Source organism: Macrobrachium rosenbergii, chromosome 40, assembly GCF_040412425.1.
Source record: "Macrobrachium rosenbergii isolate ZJJX-2024 chromosome 40, ASM4041242v1, whole genome shotgun sequence".
Taxonomy (NCBI): Eukaryota; Metazoa; Arthropoda; class Malacostraca; order Decapoda; family Palaemonidae; genus Macrobrachium; species Macrobrachium rosenbergii.
The window spans coordinates 21,717,666-21,730,165 of NC_089780.1; the positions used below are offsets into that span (position 1 = coordinate 21,717,666).

Sequence of the window (12,500 nt, forward strand, 5' to 3'; positions counted from 1 at the left end):
CAACACAACTCACAAACACCTCTCACCCACACCAACCTCCCTACCCCACCAACACTCCTCACCAACACCCTCCCACCAGCACCATCCCCACCAACCCTCTCCAACAACCTCCCTCCCACACCAATGCTCCCCCACCAGGAACTCCCCCTCCCCAAGCAACGCCCTCTTCACCAAACGCCCCCAGCCCCTTCCTCCTCTCTCCCCACACCCACACTCCCCCACCAACTCCTCCCACCCCCACCAACACCCCTTCCCCACAACCCGCCACCAACCAACACTCTCACCCAACCCCACCAACACCCCACCCGCTTATCACCAACACCCTCCCCTTCCACAACCCCCCCCCACCCCCCACGGCAACGAGGTCAAGAAATCAAGGAACTAATGAGATAAAATCCACTGAAAGCATCTTTATCAAGTTATGGAACAGCGATTTTCCTGGTGGAGATTGAAAGATAAAAAGGAGATTGATTTGCTCCGAGAAAGTCTGGCATATAGCCAACCGCTGGGAAACTCTTGTCCACTCAGTGCTTTAGAGAGTGGAAAGATGGAGTTGGAGTGGTTGGACAGCAGGGTTGAAGAAAGGAAAGGAGAATGGAGAGAAAGCAAGAAGACTACCCCTTCCCAAAACTCTGCCTAAAAAGAGGAATCAAATACAAAAAAAAATTGAAAATGCCTACAGTGCACCACTTGAGATGCACTGACGGCACTACCCTCTAAGGAATGACAAAGAGAAGAATAAATAACAGAAAAGAAAGAAAGAAATAACAAAAAAGAAAATAGTTATATGAAAAATGGATCCACTTAGGAAAAACTTTTGAAATGCTTACCACTTGAGGTGCACCGACGACACTTCCCTCTAAGGAAGGATAACGAGAAGGATGAAAATAGAAAAGACAGAAAGAAATAATGAAAAAGAAAAAAGCCACATGAAGAAAGATAAATAATAGAAAAGAAAGACGAGAATAACAAAAAAAGAAAAAAGTCGCATGAAAAATGGATCCACTTTACGATTCTCCTAAACAGATTTATGATTTCCATTTGCAGTTGTCTCGCCCAAGAAGAAATACATACATCAGCGGAAGAAGGATACTTTTGACTCCGTATCCTGGCGTGCGGGATTCCTTTTGCTCGCATTCCCTAAGGATATTTACTCGGTCCCATATCTTACGTCGGTGCGGCGAGGGAGGATGTAAGTAAAAGGGGAATTGCTTTGCTGTTTCGCTGGACAATTGAAGGTTATGCTTTTCTCAGGAGAAGTCTTGGTAGTTTTCAGTAAATAAAACTACGATATTGTAGTTTTTCGGAAAAGCCTCGTCGTTTAGTAAATTATTTTGTAAATGTCGAATTTAAGAAGGACCAAAATGACTCAAAAAAAAAAAAAACTCCTGTATTGCAGTTTTTCGTAAAAGCCAAAATGACTAAAAAAATCTCCGATATTGCAGTTTTTTTTTGGAAAAGCCTCGTTATTTATTAAATTATTTTGTAAATGTCAAGTTCAAGAACAGCAAAAATGACAAAAAAAAAAGCTCCGATACCGCACCTGTTTTCGGAAAATACTTGTTATTTAGTAAATTATTTTGTAAATGTCAAATTTAAGAACAGCCAAAATGACTAAAAAAATACTCCAATAGTGCAAGTTTTTTTCGGAAAAACCTCGTTATTTTAGTAAATTATTCTGTAGATGTCAAGTTTAAGAACAACCAAAATCACTTCCAGTTTCACAGTTAATCGTTGTATCTTAAAGACAAGACAAATTATGAAGCGATTTCCATTGTATTTTTATATTTAAATTTGTCATTCAGTGTTGCCAGAAATGTTTTATTATATTTATCGCAGCAATATTTTCAGCGAGATAACAATCATGTAAAGAAACATCTAAAGAAGTGAGTGCTTATATACATACATATATATATATATATATATATATATATATATATATATATATATATATATATATATATATATATATATATATATATATATATATATATATATATATATATATATATATATATATATATATATATATATATATATATATATATATATATATGTATATATATATATATATATATATATATATATATATATATATATATATATATATATATATATATATATATATATATATATTTATATATATATATATATATATATATATATATATATATATTTATATATATATATATATATATATATATATATATATATATATATATATATATATATGTATATATATATACACACATATATATACTTCCTTTCCTTCATTTCTCACATTACACGGAAAAATACTACAATACCCAAGAGTTTCTGTGCGTGATTGTATAATATAAAATGAAGAATGTCAATAAAATCAAGAGTCACACAAATCAACATTAAATGAAATCCGTATCAACATCAACTACAAATTATACATTATGACGATTGGCCGTAACTCCGAGCATCCTTCAAAAATGATGACTCAATTTACATATTAAACGGACTAATATGAAGCCATTAATTATTATTTCATGAAGAGGTCAAAACGGGAATAGATTTCCCCCCCAAAAAATGAGTTTAGTCCCAGAGGCATATATTTGTTTCTGAAATCACTTTGAAGTGACGTCATCCCGATTCTGTTAATGTGGCAATGTCGAAGATATAGATAGATAATGCGGATAATTCCACTTTCCGATAATGAATAACACGAATAACACATCACGGTCGGCGGGAATGCAGACGATTCCACGTTCCGTAATTTCTTTGAAGCGTCCGTTCGGCCCCTAGCTGCTGCAACCCCTTTCATTCCTTTTACTGCACCTCCGTTCATATCCTCGTTCATCCATCTTCCTTTCCTCAACCCTCTCCTAACAATTGTTTCATAGCGCAACCGCGATGTTTTCCTCCTGTTACATCTAAACAACCTTTTTGCTCTCAATTCCTCTTTCAGCGTCGAATGACCTCATCGTAGGTAGCATCTCTTGGCCTTTGGCCTAAATTTCGCATCCCAATTCCAATTCCACATTCCGTATTGCATGACACGTTATAGTCGTCTGGAAATATTCCCCAAAATAACTGGGGCGAAGCTCGGCTGATATTCAGCACCCAGGGAGGTATGGAGATACCGACAAATTAGATTTAGCTAACGAAAGGCACTTAGCTACGCGTGAAATTAACTTGATGTCTCGTCCTTGCGTTGCGTTCATTCTGGTTAAACATGAGCCTGGATTCATTTTTTTATATATACTATAGCTTGTAAGGATTGACCCTAACTGGGAGGTAATTTAGGAATCCGTGGTAAATTCGACGGTTTATTTAATAGCTCAGTATTCGACTGGGCAAAAAGTTCTTTATAATTTCAGGGAGACGAATACACTTAATCCTGTTGCATTTTTGAGTCTTGTGATTTCTTAACTCACCGAATCTCTCAGTTTACCAATATTTGCTACATTCAAGTCCTGTCTACCTATTAATATCATCCATTCTTCGGTGAAGACAAAAAAACATGTATATGTATATATGCTTGTATGCACACACACACACACACACACACACACACATATATATATATATATATATATATATATATATATATATATATATATATATATATATATATATATATATATATATATATATATATATATATATGCATATAATTTCCCCTAGCGTAAACCTAAGAGAGAGAGAGAGAGAGAGAGAGAGAGAGAGAGAGAGAGAGAGAGAGAGAGAGAGAGAGAGAAAGAGATAGCGAGACTGACAGATGTGTAAACACAGAGATCTAAGGCCATGAATCACGTTATCAAGCAATAATTCGGCGCAAACACTTTACCATCTCTTAAATCTGTCGTTAAGTGGGGGCTAAACTCACGCTGGGTCAATGATGAATGTGAAGGGTGAATTTCGGCGTTTTATTTAAGCCAAACACCGGGTTTATCACTAAGGGAGAGAGAGAGAGAGAGAGAGAGAGAGAGAGAGAGAGAGAGAGAGAGAGAGACCATATCCGTTTCTAGTTCCCTGTGGTTCTTTTGCCTAAGAGAGACAGACAGATAAAGTGACAGACAGACAGAGAGAGAGAGAGAGAGAGAAGCGAAAGAGACACAGAGAGAGAGAGAGAGAGAGGGGGAGAGAGAGCAGTTGATAAAGCAGAATGACGTGTTGATATCCTGTTCCTTCTCGTTCTGTTACACTGAGATATTTTTACCTAAGGAGAGAGAGAGAGAGAGAGAGAGAGAGAGAGAGCGTAGATAAAGTGAAACATGTTTCTCTCGCTCCCCGTCATTCCGCAAAACTAAAATATTTTTGCCTATAAGTCAAGGGATAGATGCGTGCATAAAATGTGGCCTCACCACTGAGGAAACCAAGGTCCCACTGCCGAAAACAGTTTTTGGTCCAGTGGAAGAAACCCGGTATTTAAATCAGGCTTCTACTAACAATTTTCTTCGAATTATAAATCACAAATTTCGCATAATTTGTGCCAGGTATTGTCTCTTCCTGAAACCTCTCTCTCTCTCTCTCTCTCTCTCTCTCTCTCTCTCTCTCTCTCTCTCTCTCTCTCTCTCTCTCTCTCTCTCTCTCTCAGGATTAAAAAGGGTTCAATAAACATCAATTGTTATCCATACTATATTCACCGTCAATGTCATATATACAAAAGTACACCAAACTGTTTCTTCACTTAAGTGGTCTGGTATTAATATTAGAATAAAAACCGCGAGTAAAAGTATTTATATGACATTTATTCATTCCTCTCATTAAATAAGTAAAAATTGCGCCGAAGTTTCTTCAGCGCAATCGAATTTTCTGCACAGCGTATAATCAAGGGCACCGAAAATAGATCTATCTTTCGGTGGTCTTGGTATAATGCTGTATGAGCCGCGGCCCATGAATCTTTAACCACGGCCCAGTGGTGACCCATCCTAATTCGTTGCCAGAAGCACGGTCATGCCTAACTTTAACCTTAAATAAAATAAAAACTATCGAGGCTAGAGGGCTGCAATTTGGTATGTTTGATGGTTGGAGGGCGGATGACCAACATACCAATTTGCAGCCCTCTAGCCTGAGTAGATTTTAAGATCTGAGTGCGGAGAGAAAAAGGTGTGGACGGACAGACAAAGCCGGCACGATAGTTTTCTTTTACAGAAAACTAAAAACAGCATATCACATTTCCAACGTCTCAAGATGACGTATGTTAACTGCTTAGTTTTATCAGCAGCTATTTTAACACGCAGTGGATATTCCATTTATTAAGATAAAAAATCATGTAATTATATACGGGTCGAATGTTAAAACATGTTCCTGTAGTATAATTTTAATATAAGATTTTACCCTTAATGCATCGTCTCACCATATAAGTTTATTGACATATTTTCGAGAAACAACAAAGGATAAAAAAATAGTTTAGGAAATACTTGGCAAAGTTTTATTCGTAGGTAACTCAGGGCCTAGTAGAACTTTTACAATATCGACAGCTGTAGAGTTAATAAAAGTTCGAAATATAGGTTTATAGTATATTTTAGAGTAAATATATTGCTTCCTTACGTAAGCCTAGGAAGGCCATAAAGTTTCCTCTCTTAGGAAATTTCACAAGGAAGGGAATTCGATGTAGTTTGCACTTTTACGTCAACCAGTACTTGAGATTATTTTGAAAGGTGTATCTCACAACTAACCTTATGAGTTCAATTATTTGTAAAATATATTTAAAGTATTTTTGGGGGGGAAAATGAACGTGTCTTTTAATTTAGATTTGTTTTATATAAAGTACATTTCCAAAGAATGAAATGAAAGAACCAGAAGATAAGATTTTGTAGAACCAGAGCATAAGATTTTGTAGAACCAGAAGATAAGATTTTGTAGAACCAGAAGATAAGATGTTGTAGAACCAGAAGATAAGATTTTGTAGAATCAGAACATAAGATTTTGTAGAACCAGAGCATAAGATTTTGTTTAATATAAAGTACATGTCCAAAGAATGAAATGAAAGAACTATTAGATAAGATTTTGTTTAATATAAAGTACATGTCCAAAGAAGGCAGTAAAAGAATTATCAGAAGATGATGAGAAATGTTCGTAGCCCCAGCATGTTTTTATAGATGAATATTTAAAACTTTTGTAGTCGGTTTAGCAACTTCTGACGAAGATTAATTATAAGATGTTTCTGTTATGCCATCTTAAGCATGTCCTCCTTTTGAAATTTTCTGTTATATTCTTATAAACAGAAAAATACAAATAAAATCCGAAGTTATGAAAAGTGGTAGCAACCACGATCAACTCGAGTGTACTGCAAGTGAGCAAATAATGAAATTAATATCTTAAAATTGGGTGATTGTCTCTCCCAGTTTCCAGAAAAACCTACAAATTAGAATGCATAAAGAAATTTAAAATAGTTACAGATGTTTCAGTATTTTAAAGAATTATCTCAATCTCTAAAAAAACTTACATGGGTGCACTGTAAGTGACCAAATATTAAGATTGATATCTTAAAATTAAAGAAATACCTCTCTCTGTCTCTAACAAAACATACGAATTAAATCGATCATAGATATTTAAATGCCAAAATTTTAAAGAATAATAATAATCTCTCCCTTTATCATTAGAGAAGCACACAAATTAAGCCAATCAAAGACCCACCCATACGAAATTGCCGCATGGGGTTCTTGTCAAAATCACAGACCCTCCCAACATCAGCTGAGAAAAGTCCATTGTGTTCACGAGAGGACTTCTTCGAAGGGGAGCCTGCTGTAGATAACGTCCCCTGGAGATGAGATCTCACACGCGGGGTCGTACAATAGGGATGCTGTCCCGCCACGCCATAATAAACACGGCCCCAGCATCCGCACCTGCTCCTGAAAGAAGACGCTTTGAGCCTTTTTGGCCGAGATTGATCTCGGAGCCACACACGAAGAAGTTCTGCCTTCATCTTGAGACTTTGATATTTTTATTTTGATCTGCAGGAAGAACGTAATAAATGGAAATGATTATGGGGCGTGTGCTTGGGTTCTCATCTCTCGTCTGTAATTTTTTTTTTCTTGAAATGTTCTGAAGGAAGTGTGTGATAAATGGGAGTGGTTATGAGGAAGGTGCGTGGGGCCTAGATGTCAGTCTCTCTTTACTAAAGCAGAAGAATCTGAAATTAATCCAAAGTAAATATATAACATTACTCGATTTTTAGTGACAATCGATATGAAATATGAAATCAAACCAAAGGAATTGTTTAACATTACTTGATTTTTTTTATTACAATTGAATTCTTGAAAATCAGTACAGAGATGTTTTAAAATTTACTCTATTCCACATAATTCATTACATGCTCCTCCATTTGAAACATAGAATAAAATATTGAGGTGAAAGACACAACAGTGGTTAATTCTGGAAATCAATAAAAATTAATTTAAAGTTAATTTTTTTAACATGATTCACGACAGAGTTCTCCATCTGTAATCTAAAATAAAATATTGAGATAAAAGACAAAAAATGGGAATTCTGAAAATCTATTCAAAAGTATTTTAGTTTCTTTTTTCAACATGATTCACGATAGGTTTCTCCACTTAAAATCTGCAATAAAATATTGAGATAAGATACAGAGAAGTAGGTAATTTCCACACACCACAGTCAGCGCAATGCATTGACGAAAGTGCCCTCACAAATAACATCATAATTCCACGTGGAGAAACCACGCCTCAAAGGAATGACACATGACAAAGTGACATATTATTATCGTCTTTTCATTCACCCACTGTATTCGTCACTGCGACACAACGAAGAGAAAAGTTAAACTAACCTGACAATGGTGAGTGAGAGTGCCAACAAGTCACTGTTCGCAGTTACTCTGCATAAAAAGGAGGAAAAATTATTTGTTACATGGTGGCAAAGGGCCAGGCATCCTCACTTTATCATACATGTAAGGGATTCATACACGTTACCATAGTTATTAAAGGGGGTGCAGTGCTGTTCTTTGTTATGTATATATATATATATATATATATATATATATATATATATATATATATATATATATATATATATATATATATATATATATATATATATATATATATACATATGCATATATACTGTATGTGTGTGTATGTCTGTGCGTAAACAAAAGTTGTACTCGTGTTTAGGAAATTTGCCAAACTATCCCGCCTATGGATAACCATATTTAAACCATGACCGCATTTCTTATAAACTGAGAAAAAGACAGGAAGCATTGTCAAACAGTTAGTATTCTCTCTCTCTCTCTCTCTCTCTCTCTCTCTCTCTCTCTCTCTCTCTCTCTCTCTTTCTCTCTCTCTCTCTCTCTCTCTCTCTGACTTCCTCGAATCAAAATGTAACCTTAGCGACTTTTATGAGAATTTTAATGCCCGCATTTTGCTCTCTTAGAGAAATTATTACAGAAGAAAAATTACTAAAATGACTCACACTGACTCACCGAATGGTCCTCAGCATTACTCACTGTCTGAGTCATTATCCGTAATTATCCGTGCGTCCTCATGCTTGCGAATGCATTAACCCAGGGTAAGAACATGCATGATAAAAAGAATAGAACTGGCAAGGAAAAAAAAGTGTTTTTATTCAGCCACTGGCCAAGATGAATCCTTCTTATTCAATAGAAGCTGTAGTACATATCAGATGTATTGGTATACATTTCTTACGCTCAGACTTGTTCATAAATACGATTATCTTTTTTGGATAGTTCATGAACTGTTACATCACGAACATTTACTTTACATGAATTGAATGTTATCCTACTATTCAGTTCGCCCCCGCCCCCTAAAAAAGACATTGTTTTTCTTATCACTGGTAACAAAACTATGCGCGTGTATGTGAATAAGATCGTACAAGTTTTCGCGGCCTGAGAGTTTACATTTGAGTTAGAAATATACCTTTGGTTTTAAAAAATATTAAGTCAGTGTCACTTTTATTCAGAAGTCAAGGTCAATCAAGGGTCTTTAACTGTCTCCACTCTCTCAGACAGAGAGAGAGAGAGAGAGAGAGAGAGAGAGAGAGAGAGAGAGAGAGAGAGAGAGATTGCATTACAGACAAACATAATTACACCTTCCTTATCCCCAGTTATTACATTCACGAATGACCTTTACGATTATGTTCAGATGATCTCCTTAACACCCCTCTCTCTTTCTCTCTCTCTCTCTCTCTCTCTCTCTCTCTCTCTCTCTCTCTCTCTCTCTCTCTCTCTCTCATTGTGTCATTTTGACTTTTATGGGGCATTTATCACACAGGTATCCCACGTAAATGTCCGTTGTGAGACTCGGAAGCCGTGTAGACCAATTACTCTTATTGCCACTTACGAAAAGCTGAAAGCACAATTGTTTTCTTTTCCTCTTCTTCTTCTTCTTCTTCTTCTTCTTCTTCTTCTTCTTCTTCTTCTTCTTCTTATTATTATTATTATTATTATTATTATTATTATTATTATTATTATTATTATTATTATTATTATTATTATATTACTTCTGTCTTCATTTTATTATTATTATTATTATTATTATTATTATTATTATTATTATTATTATTATTATTATTATTATTATTATTATTACTCACCTTCTTCTTCTGTGATTTCGTGAGCCCTAATCGAGCTTGTTTCAGCACAGTGTCTTTTAATTTCTTAATGAGAGAGAGAGAGAGAGAGAGAGAGAGAGAGAGAGAGAGAGAGAGAGAGAGAGAGCGAGAGAGAGATTATATGTAAAATTAATGTAATAATAAGTTACAGAACTGATACCAACCTTTTATATATTTTTTTCCAAAGCTGTTATCAACTTTCTTTAATATTCTTTTGATAAATATGTTTTATCCTGTATTAGCAATATATAGCGAGATGAAATTATTCCCAAGAATAATTAACTGTTTAAAGAATTTCAACTTGCCTGAATGCACTAATCAAATTTTTAGAGTGCAGTGCCTGTCTAAACATTGGCCCTATTGATATAAGTCATTGAATTTTATAGGGAATTATAGAGAGAATTAGAATATCATTAGAATATTTTCAAAGCTGAATGAATACATTGAAAAGTTTAATGTAGATCCATTTCCGCACGCATGAATGAAAAAGTTATTCAAGTGGTGAATAAGTTCTTCAGTGAATAATTACCATAATGTTCAGAATCAGCTTTGAATTTGGTCATACGTATTTTATATATAAAGGCTTATTTCATTATTTCCAAACTCCCATTCTGTATACGGTTTTACATATTTAAGGCCAACATTAAAACGAAGTTTACAGTTAGGACAAAAAAATTATGTTACTTAGATAACTAGATTCCTCAATAAGGAATCGTTTCACAGGATTTTTTTTATATTTTAATTAGTAGCTCATGCACTGTAACCAATAAAATAAATATATACATATGTATATATATGTATCTACAGTTTATGAATGTATGTATACAGATGAATATATATATATATATATATATATATATATATATATATATATATATATATATATATATATATATATATATATATATACACACACACACAGAGAGAGAGAGAGAGAGAGAGAGAGAGACAATTACAGAAATGCAAAAGATAAAATTCATCCCTCTCTCTCATCTGTGATAAATCATGCTAATATTTCTCGCGTCCCAGTGTTTAATAGAGCCGCCTCCTTCCATTGCGACATTAACGACACATTTGTTACGCAGGTCTCCCGTGAACGTCCTTTGTAAACCCTCTGCATCTATCTCCACCAATTAATAATAATAATAATGCTTTCCCTTGAGAAAACACGGCGTACATTTGTTGTAGCTTTCGTTTTCCGTCGGGAACACACACGATCGCGGAAATGACTTGCTCCGATGGAGGAATTTTAGTTTGAGAGAGAGAGAGAGAGAGAGAGAGAGAGAGAGAGAGAGAGAGAGAGAGAGAATTGGAGTTTTAATGTGAGGCATTGGCAGAAACATTAACTGCTTTTTTTTTTAATCAAGGTTAAATCGAAATTATACTCAGGTTTCAATTCAGTAGGTTCGTATATACGTCGTATCGTGGGTTGGTATCATATGATATATATATATATATATATATATATATATATATATATATATATATATATATATATATATATATATAATATATATATATATATATATATATATATATATATATATATATATATATATATATATATATATATATATATATATATATATATATATATATATATATATATATATATATTCAACCAGCAGCTAGGTAGCCAAGTCATCTCCCCAAAAGTCAGACATGTTCCCAGAATGTATTCATTTCCAATTACATTTTTCTGAACTTTCATTTTGATTTTGGTATCCCCAAGCTGTATGACCAAATCTGAGAAATGTTTAGGTTGTTCTACAGAGAATTAATCTTTGACCTATGACCTTCGTAAATTATAATCATAGTTGGAGTATGCCCGGCATTTTATGGTGGTGTGTATACTTACAAGTATGCAGGCATGGTGTAAAGTGCTTACTTTTATACATTATTTCAAATAGATTCTCTTATTTTCTGATATATCTTTCCCTATTCTTTTCTAAATGGTACTGTTAATTTTAGCTTTCTGTAAAAGAAAACTATCGAGAGGGCTTTGTCTGTCCGCCCACACTTTCTGTCTGCACTTTTTCTGTCCGCCCTTAGATCTTAGAAACTACTGAGGCTAGAGGGCTGCAAATTGGTAAGTTGATCATCCACCCTCCAAGCATCAATCATACCAAACTGCAGCCCTCTAGCTTCAGTAATTTTTATTTTAATCAAGGTTAAAATTAGCCATGATCGTACTTCTTGCGCCGCTATAGATACCAACAACACAGGCCACCACAGGACCGTGGCTGAGTTTCATTGGCCGCGGCTAAGAGCTTCATGTGCCGTGGCTGAGGCCACCACCGGAATGTGGCTGAGTTTCATGGGCCGCGGCTAAGAGTTTCATGGGCCGCGGCTGAGCCCACCACCGGACAGTGGCTAAGTTTCATGGGCCGCGGCTAAGAGTTTCATGGGGCATGGCTGAGAGTTTCATACAGCATTGAACTCTGTGGAGAAAACTCGATTGCGCCGAAGACACTTCGGCGTATTTTTTACTCGTTTAATGACATTTTTGATGCAAGTATTAAACGCAAAATACAATGACATCATTTAATTCATGCGTGATGTTTATGATAGAGATCTAGAAACGACAGAGTCATTTAATAAGAAATTGCCCTTTTTAGTAGAGAGAGAGAGAGAGAGAGAGAGAGAGAGAGAGAGAGAGAGAATGTAAACAGTAGCTCAAATAATCAACACAAAATTTTGATTATCATTGAACTCCCAGCAAGTCCATTATCCACGTTGAGTTCAATTTAAATGCCCAAGCAACTTTCGTGAGAATATTTAAGCGTCCTTTTTTCGGGACTGTCTCCTCTCAGCTCAACTTTAACGACACATATATTACACAGGTTTCCCCTCGTGAATGGTCTTTGTGAGCCTCGACATTCGTCTTTAAATTTTAAGAAGAAGAATGCTTTGTTTATTTTTTATTTTTTTTTTATGCT

General features: G+C 35.0%; 1 protein-coding gene across 1 annotated transcript in view; it reads left to right on the plus strand.

The window, feature by feature from the left end:
- LOC136826225 (somatostatin receptor type 2-like) overlaps positions 1–12,500 on the plus strand; it is a 493,594-nt gene that overhangs the window by 291,921 nt on the left and 189,173 nt on the right. The window lies entirely within an intron of this gene.